The following is a 24,110-nucleotide window of genomic DNA, read 5'->3' on the forward strand; positions in this document are numbered from 1 at the left end:
AAGTCTTTTCTTTTACTACGTATGCTTGCTTCCTCCTGTTCTGCCTGAAGATTTTCTCTACTTGCTAAAATATGATATCATTTTTAGTGTTTATCCACTGAAGACACTCACTATTGAAGAACATGACCCAAAGTTGCTAAACTGCAATCCCTAGAGTATGGAGTCCAAGTGTAATAAAAACCAAGCATATGTTTTTGGAAGGAGCTAAGGACAGAGTTAACCCTCAAACCCCTTTATAAAGTTTCAATCTCTTCCCTAAACTTTTCCCAGACTCACATCATTTTACTCGCCACAGGAATTTGGGGGGGGGCTGCTATTTTGGGGAGAAATACCTGCATGTGTCTTCAAAATGTTGAGAGCTCAGCCTTAGTGCAAGAACGTTTGTTAAGTGTGCTTTTAATAATGGAAGGATAATAAGGAATTCCAATTAAGATAAAATTTGGATGGACTTCCCTGGTAGCGCAGTGGTTAAGAATCCGCCTGCCAATGCAGGGGACACCGGTTCGCTACCTGGTCCGGGAAAATCCCACATGCTGCAGAGCAACTAAGCCCGCTACAACTACTGAGCCTGCGCTCTAGAGCCCACAAGCCACAACTACTGAAGCCGGCGCCTAGAGCCCGAGCTCCGCAGCAAGAGAAGCAACCGCAATGAGAAGCCCATGCACCGTAACAGAGTAGCCCCTGCTCGCCGCAACTAGAGAAAAGCCTGTGCGCAGCAACAAAGACCCAACACAGACAAAAATGAAAAAATAAATTTATTAAAAAAAATAAAGATAAACTTTGGAAATCATCAAGGAAGTTTGGTTTATGGTGGGAAAGGTCATGCCCTGGTTCTACTCCATCTAAGGTCTTTACCTTGCTGGGTTCATTTCCCCTCTCTGTACTCCAAGCACTTTCAATTATGGACTACTTCTCTTGGCTATGAACTTGGATAAATGCTACCTTGTTAGCTAATAGTACCCTTAATTATATTAATGATTAATAGCTAATTAGTCATAATGCTATAATACTTAAATGGAGGCTTTCTTTCAGCAGCTCCCTGTCTCAAGCGCACGCGCGTGCATGCACACACACTCACACACATATCCCCTTCCCTATTTCTGGCCACAGAAGAAGCACGGCTCTAAATATGTTCTTCTGACCACCCTGGGTGATCTCTAAATTTCTCGTTTTTATTAGCTGTCCCATTACTCTAGCGAATGACCACTACTGCTTATATTTTGCCTCTTTTATTTCTGTCTTCTGTCACACTGCTCTTCAGTAACAAGGAGGCCAGAGTCAAGTTGTTTGTTTTCTTACTTTATTTCATAAACCAAAAAAGCTCTTCTACTTCTAAATCTCACTCGGGCCTACTTTTCTTCACTTCACCTTTCCCTAATCTTAACCCGCCCCCTACTTCGTGGAATCCCACCCCCCAGAACCCAAAGCTCCCTCCCACTCTACGTTTTGGCTTCCTTTCAGCAGCCACGCCCCCAAACCCAAGGAGAGCGGTGCGCACGCGCACTCCACGCCTTTACCTGGGTGCCCGGGAGTGGGTGGAGTGGGGGAGGCGGGGGTGGAGCGGGAATCGGCAGTTTTGTGGGCGGCGGAGCGCTCACAATGTGGCAGGAGGGAGAAAAGGTGCGCCGGGGCCGGCCCCGAGGGCTGCGCATGCGCGCCGCCGCGCCCAGCGGCCGGGATGCCAGGGGGCGGGCGGAGGGAGGTGTCGGGCTCCCCGTAGGGCGGGGGGGCCGGAGAGGGAAGGGGCCGCGGGCGCGCGCGCGCTCTCGCCGCCGCTCGCCCTCCCTCCCTCCCTCCCTCCCTGCCCTCCTCTCCGCACACACAAGCACACACGCACACCCCCTCCCCTGCCTCCCTCCCCGCGCGCCGCCCGCCCCGCCGGCCCCGCTCGCCCTCGCGCGCTCGGAAGGGAGTCGCGAGACGTCGGAGCGGCGGCCACGTAGCGCTGCGGCGGCGGCGGCGGCGGCCGAGGCCGGGACTGCGGAGCGGCCCTGAGGACAGACGTTGGGCAGGGGGGAGGGGCCGGCCCGGCCGGTGGTTGTTACTCGAGCGCCGCGGCTACAGGCCCCCCGCCGCAGGGATGGACCGCCGAGGCGGCGGTCGGGGCGGCGGAGGCGGAGGCGGCCGGCCCGGGTGAGTAGGGGCCCCTGCCCCCAACGCACACGCCACAGTCGCGGCTGCGCCCCTGGCAGCAGCCCTTCCTCTCCGCCGCCCGCTGAGCCGACTGGGGCTCTGGGCGCCGGGTGAGCCCTTCTCCAAGGCAGCTGCGTCCAGTAGGCCGGAGCAGCCCCCATCCGGCGGGGAGGCCTGGGGCGCTGCGCTCTTCTGGCCCCGAGCCTGGGCCGGGGGCGCCCGCTTCTGCACCTTCGCCCCCTCCTTCCCGGACCCGGGCCGGACTCCAGTTTTGCAGAGTCCGCTCGCCCCGCGGCCCGAGGGGAGGCTGGTGTTGCACGGGTTAGCGGGCCGAGGGGGAGGTTTGCACCGGTCCTCCTCCGAGGATTCGCCTGCCCTGAAGCTGGTGGCTTGCACCCCCTGCCTCCCCTTCCCTGCGGCTGCGCCCAAACCCCCAACCCCCGGGAGTATTGTGCCGCCTGAGATAAAATGTATCTAGTGTACACCCGCCCAACACTCACCCGGAGGGTAATGCAGACCTTTCTCCACCCCCACCACCTCCTCCCCTCCAATCAGGCTCTGCTTGAGATTCTTAGATGGGAGTCACTAAAGGTAGTGACACCCGCGTTACATCTGCACAGAACGTGTTCATTGTCGAGGAATGTCTCCTGTAGAAATGATAAATGCCCCTGCCTCACCCTCGAAGACTGTCTTCACGGTTTAAGATCCCATATGCTCTTCTTGAAAAGAGCCAGTCTTTGATCACATCTAGCATATCCCTCCCCCACAAAACACACACACACACTTCCTGGTTGCGGAACAGTCCCTGTCATCGCGGATCCATTGTCAGGAATGGCTTGTGCCAATCAAAGGAATGTGCTTTTGCCTTTGGAGAAGGGTGCCTTCCACAGCCATGTTCTCAGGATGGTGCTGCGTGAGTCTGTCTTTGATTGTCCCGTGTTCAAGCATCATTATTACAGTGTTTCCCCTATATGCATCTCCCATGGACCCTCAGTAATACCTGAGTGGTGCTTTTTTCCCAGTTAATTACATACATATGGTGTGTGGGAATTTCATTGTATTTTAAATTTCATTTATTTTTGTGGTAATTTTTAACATCTATGGTCAAGGCATAGTAAATATATAGGGTGATATTTTGGGAAGAACGTGTATTTTTTTCCCAGAGATGGTCAGGTCCATATTGTTCTGGGAATGGCAGCTAGCACATGCTTTGTTGACACATGTGTATGCTTAGGGAACGAAGAGCTGCTGTGGCTGGCATGTGAGAGTGTGTGCAGGTGATGTTCCCAGGTAGGGCTGATTTGAGAGTGGTGAGCTGTACTGTCATAGGGCTGGCAGGCATCTTGGATGTTTGTATCAGGACTGTGCACATGTATTCAGATAGATACTACCTTTAGTATAATTTTGTTTAAAATGTTCACTGCTGAGTTTTAGGGATTCTGGAAAAGTCTACTTCAGTGGTTCTTAACCTTTCTTTGGAGTCATGGAAGCCTTTAGGACCCTCTTCTCGGTGAAATAGACACATAATTTTGTGTGCAATTACAGTCATCTTGAGCCTGGTCCTGGGACCTCAGGTTAAGATCCATATTATGCAAAAGTGAAAGGAATTTGAGTTTTGTGTTTTGCTTTGTGTTGTTTGTCTCTTGAGGATTGGCATTACTTTGGTCCTGAGCAATAAGCAACAAAGTAGATTAAATATGTATCCTTGTGTTCTGTTCTTTGATTACAGTGAGTTAGGTATCTGTAAGGTATCATTTCCCTGTCTTCCTGTAAAGAGATGTATGTGAGAGTTTCAGAAACAGTTAAAACTGAACTCAAAATAACTTGCCTAAATTTGACCAGTTGATAACGTATATTCCTTGCACTATCTTCTAAATGTTGTAAATTTCAACAACAGTCAGGGGTCTGTTTTGTGATGCCTATCTGGAATTGTTTTGTGTTCTTTGAGGTTGATCCCGTCTCTTAAAAGAAGGCTTTATCATTCCCGTAATAGAGCACCTGCTCTGTGAAGATTTTTCAACTTTATTAAATATGATTTCATGCCTTTTTTCAGGGTGATGTTGCCATCAGAATCATCCATTTTTAAATGTTGTTTTAATGGAAGCATTTTCAATAAACGTGATTGAAGTGGCTTATATTACAGGTTATATATTTTTTTCATGTCACGCCTAAAGTTTTACTGTCAGAAATTATTTGCCTATCCTAAACTCAAAGTATTTCAAAGTTGCAAATATGTTGCTTTTCTTTGTCAGGGTAGTATAGTGACAAAGCATTAAAATCTCAGGGGACGGTGTGCTTCCTTGATTTAATATTGCAGAACCTCTTCTAACCAGTCACTTACCTAGTTAAACACCCACACACCACAAAGCAGCTGATCATGTAACTCATATGGCTGTGAGAACAGCATTCTCTGTGCCAGATTCGGAGCTTGGAAGCTGAAAAACAATTGCATAGCAGTGAAACACTTACGGAGTCGTGGTGCCAGCATCCCACGCTCATGAATACAAACAGCTTGCTTTATTTTAGTTTTTTCAATGCTCTTTGTCAGACACCCTTCTTCAGACACCCTTCCCTTGGGAGGTTTCAGATCAGCAGCTCCTACTCAAGGGAAACAGCACCTACTTTCTGCAACTGTGGCCTCAAGATCTGATTCGTGACACCCAGAGCTGTTTCCATTTCTGCTCTAAGTATGGGAAGTAATCTTGTAGTGTGGTAAGAAGATACTTTTCAAGTCTGTAGAAAAAAGTTGATTAGTAATGCTGCTGATGTGATTTTGTTTTTGAATGTCTGAAGCCTATCAAAGAAGTAAACTGTAAAAGTGAATTGCTTAAAAAAATCACCTTTTTCTCAAGAGTTTTAGAAAATTTCACCAAAAATGTGAATATGCTCTTGAGTTTCATTTCCCTTGTTCTAAAAAGTCAGTTGGTTTTGAATCATAGCCTTTGGATCTAGTTATTCTGAAGGAGGTGACTGAGTTTCCTTGCTGGGAATTCCTGGGTCTTGTGCCATGGTTTTAGGTATGATATTTTTCTCATCTTTGTCATCATTTCAGACAGCACTTGAATTTACTTTGATAAAGGAGAGCTGCTGTTGGAGTTAGCGACTTTAGCTGAGGGAGGCTAAAGGCTCTTTGGAGCCAGGTAGAACGAAGTTTGAATAAAGCACCACTGGCTTTATGGCATTAGACAAGTCACCTTGACCTCTCTAGCCTCAGTTTCCTCATCAGCAGAACAGGATTTGTTATAGGTATTAGAGATAATATATGCAAACTTCTAGAACAGTTCCTGGCACATATGCACATTAAGGACTCAATAAATGGTAGGACACAAGTGATGTGGGAGTGAAACTACAGATCATTTTGGCTTACAGGATTTAGAGGGCTGGTTCTGCGATCTGCATACTTTCATCTGTGCTGATTTAGGATGAAAAAATTGCAAATATTTGACTTGGAGCATACCTAAGACTTGCAGGTGCACTGTGCTTATTGGAACTTTGATTTGTTGCTCTATGGCTGGCTGAACTTCGTGGAGACAATAAAACTTGGCTCCAAATTCTAGTGTTACCCACAGGCTGTGCTTGTTTTAAGCCTTTACAGAGCTTATGTGGTGAAAGGGGTGTTTTAGGATATTAGCGTAGCTCAATAAGTTCTGTGTCCAGAGTTGAATCACGTGCAAAGCCTTGTGTAAATTTTCATGGTTAATGCAAGCCATAAAGTGCTTGGTAGAATCAGTGAAGACATCAGATGCTTTAGTTAATCTGTTTGTTTATATAGCAGTTACCTTTGATTTTTGAAGACACTTATGAACATTTTTTCTTAAAGAATTCCCATTGCTCTTCTGAGGTTTTTAGTCAAAAAGGCAGTTTTATGGTAAAATATGACATTATCTTTTTCCTTTTTTAAATATAGTTTAAGAGACTGGTTACTTTGAAAAGTAGATTCAAGAGCATGTATACAGTTTTATTCAGTGCATAGAGCTTTTAAAATAGGATTTCTTGGGTTCTATAGAATTAAATTATTCTGTCATTTTTGCAGAATATCACTGTGTTAAGTCTATGAACCCGCCAAAGTTAGCTAGAGACTTTTCAGATAAGGTAGACACATCAGTAATGCATTAGGATTTACCTCAGGGGAATCTGCTAAGCCTTATTTTCTTTTATTATTGAGCCACCTAGGGGCTTGCCCATCAGTGGAATCAGTCACTAGTATTGGGTTGCTGATAAAGAGGGATTGGCAAATAATGGTCTTAGACTCTCCTTAGACTTTGCAGAACACTTGAAAAAACTTAACCTCGGCCAGAATGTATAATATTAATAACACCATCATTAATGTTATGTGAGCCCAGACTGACTAAACAAATAAAATTTAGATGATTGAGTTACATATTTTTTTCTCCACTATAATACATTTTGCTAAGTAAAATTGTTCTTGGAAAGGGGTGCTATTTTTTTAATTATTATTTTTTCTAGTTTACTAGAGTCAAATGGCTTAGCAGATAGCTAGTTGCTTTTGTCAGTTTTTTTGATAGATGAATCAGTGTGTGGTGAGAAGGGTTTGTTGGAAGAGAATAAGAATGGAAATGAAGCAAAGAATGGCTCCTAGCCTGATTTTTTGGTCTTTACTATGCACGTGGCATCAGAGGGTTGTGACTCTACCTGAATTTCACCAAGATATGCAGTGGTGGGTGATTCCTTTTGTCTTTAATGCTAGTGTAGAATATAGTCCTTTACACATTTATACTTTTCAGCTTTGGAATTTTGACTCAGTTTGGGGAATTCAATGGAATATAACTTCTTAATTACACTGCGTGAGCTATAAAATGAGTTCTATAACTAGGTCCTTATGAATTGTTTTCACCCTTCTGAATGTATCATTTTAATAGATCTAGAGTAGTATCAGTGGCCTAGAAACATTGAAATACATGGGAAGTGTTTCATTTTTTGAGGGGGTGGCAAGGAGAGTGTTTATGATCTCACTTTTGTGCATAAATAAATATGTATTTTTTCCCAGTTCCTCTTAAAACTGTGACCCAGATGCCCAGGGACTTTTCCTGTATTAATATACTAGGAGCTAGAGTTTGAAGTTACCTTGCCTGAAAGATCCTGAGCCCTTCAGTTTTCTTTTTAGCATACCAAGCATACAAAGTCCTTTAAATTAACTCATCAAAAGTTTGGAAAAAACCTAAATGCCCATCAGTAAGAATTGGATAAATAAATTAACATATATTCATGCAATTGAATAAATTTTATATGGCTACAAAAATGAATGAAGAAACTATATATTACTATGGAAAATCTCTAAGCCATATGTAAGTGTAATACAGTATGTACTCATTTGAGTGTGGCATATAAGATGCACCCATATCATTATATGTAAGAATAATTAGTTTCTTCTCATATAATATTCCATTGTATGCATATATTATAATTTATTTCTCCATTCTACCATTAATGGACATTTGGATTGTTTCTGGTATAGCTGTCATGAGTAATGCTGCTCTATTCACTGTATTCTCTTCTGTATTTAAAATTTTTGATCCATGCAAGTGTATACTCCATAATTTTTTTTAATTTAAAAGTTATCTCATTTCAAATGGCTAGTTTCCTCCTGTCAGGTTGTGGTAAAGAAAGTATACACTTCTGCATCTATTCCAACTTGTCGGGGGTTGTAACAATAACCAAAGGACAGTGTGTTCTGCCTTTCAGTATCTCCTCCACCTTTTCATCACCTCAAATGGAAAGTTAGATTTTTTTTCTTTAAAGATGACTTGTGTCTCTAAGGTCAGGTGGTACAGTGAGTACCAAAAAACGTCCAGAGAAGCCAACTGTTGCAGGGTTGTACTGTTCTAAATCTAGAGCTGATGTTTATTTAATCCCTGTAACACTGTTTCTCGAACTTTTGGACCATGATCCACAGTAAGAAGCAGTATATGCATGCCTACATTTTTCACTCACATACATGTCCCCACCCACAACTGAAACAAAAGCTTCATGAAACAGTATTTACCATCTGTGAGGCAGTCTGTTATTTTACTCTATTTCATTTGTAAAAATTGGGTTGGGACAGACAGTTTGAAAATCACTGCCCTAAACAGAGCTTAACAAAAAGTACTTCCCTGAAGTAGGTGCTAAGCAAATGCTTACTGGATTAAATGGGGGGTGGGGGAGTGATAAAACGAAAAGCTGGGCTTAAAGGTATGAGTTTGAAAGTAGAAAGCTAAGAAATGTGGCATGAAGAAAATCATCATATTTATGACCTTACTCCATATAGAGGGGTAATTCTTAAAGACCTGACACTCTGGAAAGGTTAAGGTTAGATTCTCATTTTGCTTAGCATTTAAACTGTGTTCTTCTGAGAGGTAGGACACCTACTATTACTTAATACACACACATACACACACACACACAGACGAGCACTGGCTACCTGTTTATTCATTAAGTTAGGTAAAATTAAGAGGACTAAGAAATATGTACAAACAAATATATACAAATATGTACAGTGTAATCTTCTTTAACACAGAGTCTGGTTTAAACAACAATTTATTTGTGTAGAGTCATTACAGAATAAAAATACATCGAGGACTCAGTAGTGAATTTTTACTTCTATGTGAAAATCAGACGCTGGGCTTGGACTATGTTTCAGAGACAGCTCTATCAGAAAAGCAATCATCAGAACCTGGTTCTCTGGAAGGACAAAACTTAAGAGTTACTTGGTTGGAGTTGTCTTCCATTTCCATACCCAAAGTTATGTATACTGTGAATATGTCTATATTTTTATTTATTTATTCATCTACCATTTAATTCTCATATAACCCTTTGAGGTAGGTATTATTATCCCCATTTTGCCAACAGAGAAATTAAGACAAAATGAGGCTATGTAACTTGCCAAGTTGAATGTATTCTTTTCTTGGCATTGAGATTTTATAGGAAAAGACCCATCAAATCATTTTATTTTGCTAATTGAAAAATTAATTTTAAAATTGAATTTAAAAATCCATAAATATTTCTGGCTTTTAGAAGCCAGAGACTGAGTAAGTAATTTGTTTTAATTTTTTTATTTTTTATTTTATGTATTTTTTTTGGCCACGCCATGCAGCATACGGGATCCTAGTTCCCCGACCAGGGATTGAACCCATGCCCCCTGCAGTGGAAGCGCAGAGTCCTAACCACCAGACCACCAGGGAAGTCCCTGGGGTTTTTGTTGTTTGGGGGCTTTTTTTGGCTGCATTGGGTCTTCGTTGCTGTACGCGGGGTTTCTCTAGTTGCAGCGAGTGGGGGCTACTCTTCGTTGTGGTGCACGGGCTTCTCATTGCAGTGGCTTCTCTTGTTGCAGAGCACAGGCTCTAGGCGTGCAGGCTTCAGTAGTTGCAGCACGTGGGCTCAGTAGTTGCAGCACACAGACCCCCTAGAGTGCACGGGCTTCAGTAGTTGCAGTGCATGGAAGGAAGTCCCTATTTTAATTTTTAAATTAATGTACAGTAAAATGGACATTTTGGCATGTGTACAGTTCTTTGAGTATCAATACCTGTATAGATTCATGTAACCACCCCCACAATCAGGATACAGAACAAGTCCATCACCCAAAGACTCCTTCTGTAGTCCCTTTTCATTCATACTCTCCCCCACCCTCCACTCTGACAACCATTGACCTGTTGTCCATCTCTATAGTTTTGTCTTTTGGAGAATGCTATGTAAGTGGGATCATTCAGTATGTAACCTTTTGAGACTGGCTTCTTTCACTCAGCATAATGCCTATGAGATTCATCCAAGTGTTTGTGTGGATCAACAGTTTGTTCCTTTTTATCGCCGAGTAATATTCCACTGTGTGGATGTACCACAGGTTGTTTATTCATTAACCGGTTGAAGGACGTTTGGCTTGTTTCCAGTTTGGGGTGAATGTAAGTTCTCATTTCTCTAGGGTAAATACCTAGGAGTGGGACTGCTTGATGCCACGGTGTGTGTACGTTTCACTTTATAAGAAACTGCCAAACTGTTTTCCAGAGAGAGTGTGCCCTTTTGCATCTCCACCAGTAACATATGAAAGTGCCATTTGTTCTGCATCTTTCCGACACTTGAAATTGTCAGTATTTTTAATTTTAGCCATCCTAATGGGTATGTAGGAATAATTCATTTTGAGCCTTATGACCAGAATCTGGGTGATAGGCCCAGCTCTGCCATCAACTAGCTGTTGACCTTACAGGAACCATTTAACATTTTAAAGCCTCATCTTTCCTCATCTCTCATATAATGGAGAATATTGAATGTGTTATAAGTTCTCTTGCAGCTCCCCAATTCATTGGTATGGAAAGATAAATCCTTGGCAAGAGGACAGATTTCTGTTGCTTGTGCAAAAAAAATCTATTGACTGATCTCAGCTAAGGTACATATTTATAAATAGAATCTATGTGAAATAACTTGATATTTATAACTATAGTTTAGCTCTAGCTAAGCATAATAATACTGTGACATGTCATGTCTATAAGCTAAAATTATATAGCTAATGTTGCAGTTAACATTGACAACCTAGAGTCTTTGGCTAATGTCTTGATGTTTTTATAGTAGAACTATTTCTCAGCTTTCTAGGTTTATAGTTTACAGTAAGTTTCATAACAAAAATTTTGCCATTTTCAGTTGTGAACAGGGGATCACTTTTTAAAAATTACATATTTGGGTACTTAATGTCTTATTTGAGTGTGAAACAAATTGCTTCTATAGCATTATGAAGAATAGCTTTATTATTTTTCTAAAAAATTGTACAGGCTTATCCAAAATTATTTACAGATTACAGAAAGAATAAAGAAAAAAATAAAATATCTCCTTCCCCATCTTTACCCCTGTCCTGAGATATCTCTCAATATGAGCATATATATGCATGATTGTATATGCAGAGTTTTACATAGTGAGATTGCATGATTCCATTCCCACATGTTCTTTAGTCTTTTTTTTTTCATGTGGACATATTTTTGGGTCTGTTAATATAAACCTATGTCATAATTCATTCGGTTATGTAGTATGCCAGTGTCTGTGTATATCATTATTTATGTTTCAAATTTTTGTTATATTAAATAGTGCTATAACGAATGCCCTTGTGTACACATCTTTGTATACCTGTGGTATTATCTACTAATGAGGAATTCCCGATGGTTGGGTCCAAAAATATGCACACTTCACACTTAGGAAAATAGTGCTAAGCTGTTCTAAGGAAGGTTATTCCATATTCACATAGCATTCTGAGCTATAGTCGGCCATACCAGCTGATGTCAGAAGTCAGTCAGGTTATCTTGGCATTAGCCAGTTTGGGATTTAAGCCATAAAACATACCTATACGTGTTTTTAGGTGGATCCTGCTGAAAAAACCCAGCCCGTTTCGTAATTGATAGTCTTTACTAAGTAAACCTGGAAAAGTTTTAAAATATCAAAGTTAAAAAAACCAGTTTTTTAGGGAATTCCCTGGTTGTCCAGTGGTTAAGACTCTGAAGGCCCCAGTTCAGTCCTTGGTGGGGGAACTGAAATCCTGCAAGCCTAGCGGCACAGCCCGCCCCCCAAAATAAATGTTTAAAAAAAACTCACTTTTGAGAAAAACTAATAAACCAACTTGCTTTTTTAATTCAAAGAAAATCTTTTAATTAATGTGATTATGTCAATTTGTGTTATCCCAGTAAGTTCTCTTTTTTATTTATTTATTTGTGTGTGTGTGTGTGTGTGTGTGTGTGTGTGTGTGTGTGTGTGTGTTACGTGGGCCTCTCACTGTTGTGGCCTCTCCCGTTGCGGAGCACAGGCTCCGGACGCGCAGGCTCAGCGGCCATGGCTCACGGGCCCAGCCGCTCCGCGGCATGTGGGATCCTCCCGGACTGGGGCACGAACCCGTGTCCCCTGCATCGGCAGGTGGACTCTCAACCACTGTGCCACCAGGGAAGCCCTTATCCCAGTAAGTTCTCTTTTTTAAAATAAAAAATTTTAAATTTTGGAATAATTTTAGATTTACAGAAAAGTTACAAAGAGAGTACCTATATACCCCCTCATCCAGTTCTCTTCTTTTTTCTTCCTCAAAATGAACACATATGCATTTATTTCTTGGTTATAAAAAGAAAACCTTGGATTAAAATCTACACTTAAAAATATTATAATAACAGTACAACTAACTGTATATAGAAATATTATAAATTGTGATTGATAATCTTTAATAACTGTGCGGTCTTTTTGTGGTTTATGGAATAATGGTAGAGTTTAAGGTCCAATGCTCTTAAAAGTTTATTTTCCTTTTTATTATAACTATGCTTCCATTTCCTAGCCTATTACTGATACTTAGAGTTTTACCTAACAGCCATTTAAGATAAAATAATTTAGTCTTCCACATTACTCTGAAACCTAAATTGAAAACAAATATTTCTTTAAAAGCAATTACATATTTCCAGTGCTTATTACTTGCTCCACATATATTATAAAAGTTGAGTGCTTTATATTAGAGAAGTTGATCTGAAATCATTCTTAGCTAAATTCATTGTTCTCTTATAATTGTTAGAACAAGTAAAATAAAATGGTAGGAACATTAAAGTTGGAACATTTTTATTGTATGTTTGGCAAACTATAAAATTAACATTTGAAAATTACTTCACTATGTTGACATTTTGTTGTTTAGTTATGAAAGTAGAAATATGAAAATATTGCATATGGTTATATCTTATGAATAAAGTAGAAGGCCATATAAACACAAAGCATAATAATTATTATAACGTTTGTATAGGATTTTGAGATATTTTTCACATATATTAATACTCTTAAAAATTTTTTCATTTCATTTAATTTTTTATTGAAGTATAGTTGATTTACAATGTCATCTTAGTTTCAGGTATACAGCAAAGTGATTCAGATATATATATATATATATTTTTTCTTTTTCAGATTCTTTCCCTTATAGGTTATTACAAAATATTGAGTGTAGTTCCCCTCATCTAGTTCTGTTATTGTTTACAATCATACATACACTAAGAAACCAACACTGGTACATTACTATCAACTTAACTCCAAACTTAATTCAGATTTCACTAGCTTTTCAACTAACATCATTTTTCTATTTGGAAACATCCTAAACCAAGCTTTTAAACTCTTTACTTGAATAAGCTTGAATATCTGTTCATAGATTAATTTTAGTCATACAGTGTACCTATGTATATACCATATATAATGTATCTGGATGTCTATATTTGTTTAGACAAATTTAAGTTTTCGTTGACATTATTATCTTTGAAAGTTATCTTTTGGTGTTCACAGTCATTCTCTCCAAGGCTATTTTAGGGTAAGTGTGAAGGTCTTTTTCCCCACCCTTCTTGTGTCCATGCAGGAAAATGGTTGATAACATGGATGAGTGTAGCTCTTGCACAGTGATAACCCTTTTCAGTCCAGTTACAGGTCCCTGTCTCCAGGAGCACATGGAAAATAGCCACCTTTTGTTTACTAGAACATTAACTTGTGCCAGATGGTCACACTGTCTGCAGCGTCTGGCTCTGAGAGAATATAAGTATTAAGCAGTTCTTGAAGGAGAAAAAGGTGCTGGTCTTGAGACAGAATACCATTACAGATGGGGTACTACTTGAGTATCTTTCACTCTGCACTTGCTAATGCAGAAAGTCCCTCCTGAGGCAAACCATGACATCCCCCAAACTCTATATTAATTTAAATCATTCCCTGAAACAGTTTATTTTATGGAAGAGGAGGAAGAAATTGACAATATCACATGGATATGGATTTTTAAAAATCACTTTCCTCCTATCTTAAACAGAACTGTTGAGTATTCTTTCCATTAGCTCACACGTCCTTTTTTTTTTTTTTAAGTAATTAGAATGTTTTATATATTTTATTTATTTATTTATTTATTTATTTATTTATGACTGTGTTGGGTCTTCGTTTCTGTGCGAGGGCTTTCTCTAGTTGTGGCAAGTGGGGGCCACTCTTCATTGCGGTGCGCGGGCCTCTCACTATCGCGGCCTCTCCTGTTGCGGAGCACAGGCTCCAGACGCACAGGCTCAGTAATTGTGGCTCACAGGCCCAGTTGCTCCGCGTCATGTGGGATCTTCCCAGACCAGGGCTTGAACCCGTGTTTCCTACATTGGCAGGCAGATTCTCAACCACTGCGCCACCAGGGAAGCCCTTACACGTCCTTTTAAAAGAAAATAAAAATCCTCCGAAGCATTCTACGAAACAAAAATGGTGGTCAAGAAAAGCTTCATGAAGAAGGTACTTTTGAGCTAGGTCTTGAAAGGTGGCTAGGATGTTATGGTCCTATGGATGGCGGGGGGAATGATGTTCTAGGTAGAAGGAAAGAATGACATAGTCAAAGGTTTAGAAGTGGAAAAAGTCAAGGTTCATCTGAAAAATAGCCTGAGGATGTTAGGTGGGAGGGGAGGACTTTGGGAGCCAAGACTGAAAAAGTCAGTTGGGCGCAAATGGTGGAGGGCTTTTGAATGCTTTGCTAAGGAACTGAACTTTATTCCAAGGCTCCAGAAACCAGTAAAGGTTTGTAGCTAGGGAGTGACATGATCCAAATTCTTTAGGAAAATGTAGTCTAAAAAATCTCTGTGTAATGTGGTTTGAAAGAGGGAGGCAGAAAGACTGTTGTGATCTGTGTATGAGGTGATGAGGGCCTGAACTCCGAGGTTATGTTAGCAATTGGAACAGGGAGGACAGGGCAGTTTTTAAAAACAGGACTTGTTGGTTCATTAGATATTGGGGTAAGGTAGAAGGAACAAGCCCAGAATGAATATGAGGTTTGGATCCTCAGTCAGAGACTATAGCTGCTTCATTTGGGTCTTCCACAAACTTGACCCTAAAATAAGAACTTAAAATCAATAGCATCCTAGAACTGAGGAAAAGTATGTAGCATCCTTGTTTTAGACACAATAAAATGGAGCTTAGAACTGAGAATACCTGATATTTGCTGGCTCATGATGGAGGGAGAAAACCAGGGAAGGAAGAAGGTAGTTTTTCATTTAATGGTGAGAACCATGGCTATGGCCTGTACTTACATCTGACTTTTATGCAGTGAAATGCTTACGGCCATTGCACTTATGGTGATAGCAACACCACAACACTGACTGAATAAGAAGAGAATCCTGGTCACCTCATAGTACAGCAGATTTAGAAAATCATCTAAAATGGTCTTCTGCACACCCACAAGTCTCTCTATATAAACATACATGTACTTTGTTTGGATAATGGTTTCTTAGTTCGACCTGTAAATATGAAGGTGGCAGAATGTACTGTGTTGTATATCAGCTGGAGAACACATATAAAGCAGCTTTAATGGCAGTTCTTACTAAAATATTGGCTATGTACTTAAGCAATATAGATCTAAAACCTTACCTGTAGCCAGATCTACATAGTAAGTTCCACATGAAGACAGAAGTTTGTGGTTCAGTTTTAGTGTCCTGTCACTGAAACATTAAAAGCTAACTTAGTATCTGGGTTATAGTAATGTCTACTCTCTAAAGGCTGGATTCTGATCTTGACTGAGTGATGACCTTACTAGGCAAAGTGTTTGACTTCTAACATGTTTAATTTTTCTTTTATACTTTTGATCATTCTGTGTTAGCGTATTTGGGATTAAAGTTTTATTAAATCAGAAATATACCATAAGACCTGTATGCAGAAAACTGTAAGACACTGATGAAAGAAATTAAAGATGGTACAAACAGATGGAGAGGTACACCATGTTCTTGGATTGGAAGAATCAATATTGTGAAAATGACTATACTACCCAAAGCAATCTACAGATTCAATGCACTCCCTGTCAAATTACCAATGGCATTTTTTACAGAACTAGACCAAAAAACCTTAAAATTTGTATGGAGGCACAAAAGACCCCGAATAGCCAAAGCGGTCTTGAGGGGAAAAAACAGCTGGAAGAATCAGACTCTCTGACTTCAGACTATACTACAAAGCTACAGTAATCAAGACAATATGGTACTGGCACAAGAACAAAAATACAGATCAATGGAACAGGATAGAAAGCCCAGAGATAAACCCACACACCTATGGTCAACTAGTCTATGACAAAGGAGGCAAGGATATACACTGGAGAAAAGACAGTCTCTTCAATAAGTGGTGCTGGGAAAACTGGACAGCTACATGTAAAAGAATGAAATTAGAACACTCCCTAATACCATACACAAAAATAAACTCAAAATGGATTAGAGACCTAAATGTAAGACTGGACACTATAAAACTCTTAGAGGAAAACATAGGAAGAACACTCTTTGACATAAATCACAGCAAGATCTTATTTTTTTTTTTTTTTTTTTTTTTTTGCTGTACGTGGGCCTCTCACTGTCGTGGCCGCTCCTGTTGCGGAGCACGGGCTCCGGACGCGCAGGCTCAGCGGCCATGGCTCACGGGCCCAGCCACTCCATGGCATGTGGGATCTTCCCGAACCAGGGCACGAACCTGTGTCCCCTGCATCGGCAGGCGGACTTCAACCACTGTGCCACCAGGGAAGCCCAGCAAGATATTTTTTGATCCGCCTCCTAGAGTAATGGAAATAAAAACAAAAATAAACAAATGGGACCTAATGAAACTTCAAAGCTTTTGCAAAGCAAAGGAGACTATGAACAAGATGAAAAGAGAACCCTCAGAATGGGAGAAAATATTTGCAAACGAGTCAGTGGACAAAGGATTAATCTCCAAAATATATAAACAGCTCATGCAGCTCAATATTAAAAAAAAAACCCAATCCAAAAATTGGCAGAAGACCTAAATAGACATTTCTCCAAAGAAGACATACAGATGGCCAAGAAGTACATGAAAAGATGCTCAACATCACTAATTATTAGAGAAGTGCAAATCAAAACCACAATGAGGTGTCACCTCACACCAGTTAGAATGGGCATCATCAGAAAATCTACAAACAACAAATGCTGGAGAGGGTGTGGAGAAAAGGGAACCCTCTTGCACTGCTGGTGGGAATGTAAATGATGCAGCCACTATGGAGAACAGTATGGAGGTTCCTTAAAAAACTAAAATTAGAATTACCATATGACCCAGCAATCCCACTACTGAGCATATACCCAGAGAAAACCATAATTCAAAAAGACACATGGGGCTTCCCTGGTGGCGCAGTGGTTGAGAGTCCGCCTGCCGATGCAGGGGACACGGGTTCGTGCCCCGGTCTGGGAAGTTCCCACATGTCGTGGAGCGGCTGGGCCCGTGAGCCATGGCCGCTGAGTCTGCGCGTCCGGAGCCTGTGCTCCGCAACGGGAGAGGCCATGATAGTGAGAGGCCCGTGTACCACAAAAAAAAAAAAAAAAAAAAAAATACGATGATTTAATAATCATCTAAAACTAAAAGACTTCCTGACCATCATTAAGTGTTCAGTGTTTTTTTAAGTCTTTTGTCATTTACAGACAGTTCTGGGTGTACTCTGATACTTTTGCAAAAATGTTCCTATAAAAGGGTTTCATCTTCAAGGAATTCATGGAAAAGACTCCTGACAAGTACAGGTTTCTGGTAACTGACTATACTGCTGAACTGAATGAATAAGCATTTTCAGAACTCTAATGGAAAACTGATGATTTCATAAAAGTGCTAACAAAAGACCAAGATGAAAAAAAATTATTTACATGGGACTGAGTGAACTGATGAGGATGATTATAATTTTTGTGACTTTCTGTTTGAATTAAAAAAAAATCTCACAACGACTCAGAGGCAAAAAATATACAAATCAATTTTCACTGCAAAGTAAAGGAACTGTTACAGTGGAGGATTACTGGACTGAATGTCAATATTATGACAAAGTATGAGTGTGTTTCGTGTATAGTATGAGTGTGTTTCGTGTTTGGTAATTGCAATCATTGTTGCTTTTGTTGTGGTCATCCATTTACAATGCTTGGTGTCAGTTTATCTCTTGTAAAAATAAAATACAGTGTGTGTGTGTGAAGAAAAAACAAAAGACAACTTAATACCATGATTCCACTAAAAGACTTCCTGACCATCATTAAGTGTTCAGTCAGTGTCTGTACTTCCCAATTGACTCATAATTGTTTTTTCAGTTAGTGTTTTCAACATTTAGACACAGGCTAGAATGTTGAATTAAAGTCCAAAGAAGAGTGATTGGTTAATATGTCTGTTAGGTCTCTTTATAAGTTCTCCTTCCTTTCTTTTTCTTTCTTTTTCTTTCTTTTTCCCTGGAATTTTTGTTGAAGAATCCCTATCATTTGTTGTATAGTTACCCATAGTCTGGATTGTGCTGATTGTGTCCACGTCATATCGTTTAACATGTTCCTCGGTGCCTTTTACTTCCTGTAAATTGGCTTTGAGATCTACAGGCTTGATCAGATTAAGGTTCAGTTGTTCTTGTGGGTGTGGGGCAAGACTAATAGCTGGTGGGGTATAATTCTACCAGGAGACGTACAGTGCTGGTTGTTTCTTCTTTGGTACTGTTACCAGCCACTGATGATCTTTGCCTATATCTGTTCATTCATTATGGGTTGCAAAATAATACCAAACACTATAATTTCTTCTTCAGTTATTAGCTGGAATACTTCTATAAAAAAATTTCCCCTTGGGCTTCCCTGGTGGCGCAGTGGTTGAGAGTCTGCCTGCCGATGCAGGGGACACGGGTTCGTGCCCCGGTCTGGAAAGATCCCACATGCCACGGAGCGGCTAGGCCCGTGAGCCACGGCCGCTGAGCCTGCACGTCCAGAGCCTGTGCTCCGCAACGGGAGAGGCCACAACAGTGAGAGGCCTGTGTACCGCAAAAAAAAAAAAAAAAAAGAAAAAAGAAAGAAATTTCCCCTCAACAGATATTTAGTTTCCTTGAGGTACAGACCTGATAGGAATGGCAGACTAAGTGCTTGATCCTTGCCCTTCACTTACCAGTTTTCAGAAGAATGAGTTGGTTCTCTTAGCATCCTCTAAAGGTGACCAATGGATTTAAGCATATTTGAAATGTTTCAGTGCATTACTGTTATTCATCCTTGTTGATACTCAGTTGTACTGTTTTTGTCCATTAGGAGCTTATCAGGCTGGCTCCTGAGTCTTTTTTTTAATATATAAATTTATTTATTTATTTATTTATTTATTTATTTATTTATTATTTTTGGCTGCGTTGGGTCTTCGTTGCTGCGTGCAGGCTTTCTCTAGTTGCAGTGAGTGGGGACTACCCTTCATTGCGGTGCGCGGGCTTATTGTGGTGGCTCCTCTTGTTGCGGAGCATAGGCGCTGGGCATGCGGGCTTCAGTAGTTGTGGCACGTAGGCTCAGTAGTTGTGGCTGGCAGGCTCTAGAGCACAGGCTCAGTAGTTGTGGCACAAAGGCTTAGTTGCTCCGGGGCATGTGGGATCTTCCCGGATCAGGGCTCGATCCTGTGTCCCCTGCGTTGGCAGGCAGATTCTTAACCGCTGTGCCGCAGAGAAGTCCCTCCTGAGTCTTTTTTTTTTTAATAATTTTTTTATAGATTTATTTATTTTTATTTATTTATTTTTGCCTGAGTTGGGTCTTCATTGCTACAATGCTGGTTTTCTCTAGTTGCGGTGAGCTGGGGCTACTCTTCCTTGCAGTGCACGGGCTTCTCATTGCAGTGGTTTCTCTTGTTGTGGAGCACGGGCTGTAGGTGCACAGGCTTCAGTAATTGTGGTACATGGGCTCAGTAGTTGTGGCTCATGGGCTCTAGAGCACAAGCTCAGTAGTTGTGGCTCACGGGCTTAGCTGCTCCGCGGCATGTGGGATCTTCCCGGACCAGGGCTCGAACCTGTGTCCCCTGCATTGGCAGGCAGATTCTTAACCACTGTTCCACCAGGGAAGTCCCTCTGTATACATTTTGATGTGGTAAAATCAGATTTTGATTTTTTCTTATTTGATTAAAGCAAATCTTTGATTTTATTGTATGACAGGTATATATCAGAATGAGATGAAGGTCTAAAATAAGTTACTTTTTATAATTTGAGAAAATCTAATGTGTAATAAAAATGAATAAAATTAATTTAAAGAGATAAAATCTGGAAATGATACATATTTTACAAACCTATTGCCATATAGGAACAGTTGTATATTTGTTTTTTGCATAAATGCATAACCATATAATTTATTATCCAGACTGGGAGAGATGTGTGAGAGGGGCATTATTAACATTTAATCTGGGCTTCCCTGGTGGAGCAGTGGTTGAGAATCCGCCTGCCAGTGCAGGGGACATGGGTTCAATCCCTGGTCAGGAAGATCCCACATACCGCGGAGCAACTAAGCCCGTACGCCGCAACTACTGAGCCTGTGCTCTAGAGCCCAGGAGCCACAACTACTGAGCCCGCATGCTGCAACTACTGAAGCTCACGCACCTAGAGCCCACGCTCTGCACCAAGAGAAGCCCCCGCAATGAGAAGCCCGCACACCGCAACAAAGAGCAGCCCCCGCTCTCCACAACTAGAGAAAGCCTGCGTGCAGCAACAAAGACCCAACACAGCCAAAAATAAATAAATAAAATAAATAAAATTTTTTAAAAAGTTAATCTGGGAGAAACAGGTATAAGCCAGGACTTTGCTCATCAAAATAGGATATAAGGCCGCCCTGTCTAAGTGGCAATATTGTAAGCTTCTGAAACCAGGGATCATATGTATCATGTTCATAGTTATGTCTGTGGCACCTCACACATGGTAGGTACTCAATAAATATTTGTTGAGTGTTACTGAAAGTCTGCTGGTATTTTGAGGCTTGGTGTAGATTTAAGTGTTTTTTATGCTTAGTTAAATTACGTTTGCACTTTCATCAACACTTGCATCTAAATGATCTTATATGTTGAATCTGAACAGGTTTGATGAATTCATTTAGTTTCTAAGTTTAGGATCAGTTGTTTGGTTTATTGTAGAAATAATAGGGACTTCCCTGGTGGCACAGTGGTTAAGAATCCGCCTGCCAATTCAGGGGACACGGGTTCGAGCGCTGGTCCGGCAAGATCCCACATGCCATGGAGCAGTGAACCCCGTGCACCACAACCACTGAATCCCGCCCCCCTAGAGCCCATGCTCCACAGCTAGAGCAGCCACCGCAATGAGAAGCCTGTGCACCACAACAAAAGAGTAGCCTCCTCTCCCCGCAACTAGAGAAAGCCCGTGCACAGCAACGAGGACCCAATGCAGCCAAAAATAAATAAATAAATTTATTTTAAAAAAAAAAAGAATACATGTCCATTGTAAAAATATTAGAAAGCCTAGATTACATTACCTCTTTACCAGCAACCCTCACCTCCACTTCCAAAAAAAGTCATCTGCCCTCCGATTGGGTTTTATTTTAAGGGAGAAAAGAGTATAGCAGTTATATACTCAACTAGTTCTTACTCTCTCAGAGCCCCTCTCACCTTTTAGTCAGCAGGCCTTAATTTCCTCTATTTATGAAAGAGACTAATACTTGACAGGAACTTTGTGATCGTAGATAGATGTGGGGTTTTGGCGGGGAGGAGCTGGGGAAGGAGGGAGCAGTTACTAGAACAATGGTTCTGTGATCAAAACTCTGATTGCTCTAGCCACATTTCTTAAAGGTGTTGCCAAAAGTAGTTGGTAGAAATTTTACATTGATGTGAACCAGTGTGAAAACTCTTTGATTTTGGTGAGGGAAGTATATCTAAAGATATTACAAGAAAAACCCACATTACTAATTAAAATATTTTCTTCAGTATAAACAGGTGAAGGGGAATTAGTCTTGGTCACATGTCCCCAGGCCTTCAACTGGGCAACCTGCTTGGTCACGTTGGCTTGATTATCTTGATCACCCATTGGATTTGGGTTGTGACAAAAGTTATTTAAAAACAAAACAAGTAGGCAAACAAGTATTCAGGTTTTTGACTGATTACATCTATTTATAGCACATATATTGCGAAGAGCTGTGGTTTTCTTTAGATTAAGAAGAGCATCGTGTAAAGATCATCCTCCCCACATAAATGTTTCCTCCACCCACTCATTTGTCTGCAAGCCAGGAGTCTGTTCACTTCCTCTTGGGCTCAGTGCCTTTGCTGTTGATAGACTCATTTTTTAGACATTCCAGTGCAGTTAAAATATAAATGTCTAAAGTGTGTATTGTTACTAATTAATTTATTTTATACCCTCAAAGTAACTTCTCTGGGGTTTATAGGGAGATAGTGTCTTGGAACAGGTTGTTCACTCAGAGATGTGGATGTTTGGGATTTTTGTCTTTCTGAAGTATGCATAGTATTCACAGCTCAATATAGAGAACCATGTTTTGGGAGAAAGCAATTAAGAATTCTATGTGGAAAAACCTTTGTATATTTGAACATCTTCCACCAGCTTTCCCTGCTCAGGTTATTACTGACCAATTATTGAACCAGGGAGCAAATAGTCAAGCGTAATTTTGTGTGATGCTGGGGATTTTTGCGCCTCACAAGCAGATTGTTAAATTGCCACATGTTCTATAGGTTAGCCTTGAGTTAACATTTTCGTGTTATCTCACCAATAACTAACAGAAGCTTATCAATGTGATACGTGTATATGTGTGCGTGTTTGTATATGTATGTGCTTGTAAGTACTGTGCTTTTCTTCCCTTAAACTGAACAGTTGAGATGTGTTGTAGCATGAAGATGTATTGACTTTTTTTCCTCCTCTGCTTTACCTGTTATATGGCATTTAAAGAAAAAATCTTGCTCGAAAGTTGCAGATCCCTTGAGGGCAACAAACACTACACTCAGAGTGAAACTAGGTTACTGCTTCTGCAACATGCAGTGGTTTGTATCAAAAGCTGTTTTTGTCTTAACTTTGAAATTATCCCCTTTTCTTTGAAGTGGTCATATTTTAATTTGGAGTGGTTTTAAATTTTAGAATTTCCTGAATTGAACATTAAAATGTTTTGATATTTTCTTATGTGGTTGTATACACAAGCTTATAGAAGGCTTATCTCCGGACAGCGTATTTCTTCAATAAGACCAAAGGGAAAAAATACTTCAGATTTGAGAATGTATTAAAGACTGATACAATGAGTTATCACCTCACACCAGTTAGAATGGGCCTCATCAGAAAATCTACAAACAACAAATGCTGGAGAGGGTGTGGAAAAAAGAGAACCCTCTTGCACTGTTGGTGGGCATGTAAATTGATACAGCCACTATGGAGAACAGTATGGAGGTTCCTTAAAAAACTAAAAATAGAATTAACATATGACCCAGCAATCCCACTCCTGGGCATATACCCAGAGAAAACCATAATTCAAAAAGACACATGCGGGCTTCCCTGGTGGCGCAGTGGTTGAGAGTCCGCCTGCCGAGGCAGGGGACACGGGTTCGTGCCCCGGTCCGGGAAGATCCCACATGCCGCGGGGCGGCTGGGCCCGTGAGCCATGGCCGCTGAGCCTGCGTGTCCGGAGCCTGTGCTCCGCAACGGGAGAGACCACAGCAGTGAGAGGCCCGCGTACCGCAGAAAAAAAAAAAAAAAAAAAGACACATGCACCCCACTGTTCGTTGCAGCACTATTTACAATATCCAGGTCATGGAAGCAACCTAAATGCCCATCGACAGACAAATGGATAAAGAAGATGTGGTACATATATACAATGGGATAGTACTCAGCCATAAAAAGGAATGAAATTGGGTCATTTGTAGAGACATGGATGGATCTAGAGACTCATACAGAGTGAAGTAAGTCAGAAAGAGAAAAACAAATATCGTATATTAATGCATATATGTGGGACCTAGAAAAATGGTACAGATAACTGGTTTGCAGGGCAGAAATTGAGACACAGATGTAGAGAACAAACGTATGGACACCGAGGGGGGAAAGTGGTGATGGGGAGGGTGATGTGATGAATTGGGAGACTGGGATTGACATGTATACACTGATGTGTATAAAACTGATGACTAATAAGAACCTGCTGTATAAATTTTATATATATATATATATTATATATATATAAAGACAGAGTGTTTTAGGAGGGTATTCCAAACAGTTTTAGGTAGCTATGTTATAGATTTCCTTAGCTTTTAAAATATCTGAGCTTTTA

At 40.8% G+C, this 24,110-nt stretch overlaps 1 protein-coding gene across 2 annotated transcripts in view; it reads left to right on the forward strand.

Moving 5' to 3' along the window:
* The first annotated feature begins 1,752 nt into the window (after positions 1-1,752).
* The window catches only part of ZNF652 (zinc finger protein 652), a 70,011-nt gene continuing 47,653 nt past the window's right edge, over positions 1,753-24,110 (forward strand). For both annotated transcript variants that reach the window (XM_060080972.1, XM_060080973.1), the window contains exon 1: positions 1,753-2,133. The gene's annotated coding sequence lies outside the window, so the exon portion shown is untranslated. The remainder of the gene's footprint in view (positions 2,134-24,110) is intronic.

Source organism: Mesoplodon densirostris, chromosome 18 (genome assembly GCF_025265405.1).
Source record: "Mesoplodon densirostris isolate mMesDen1 chromosome 18, mMesDen1 primary haplotype, whole genome shotgun sequence".
Classification (NCBI taxonomy): Eukaryota; Metazoa; Chordata; class Mammalia; order Artiodactyla; family Ziphiidae; genus Mesoplodon; species Mesoplodon densirostris.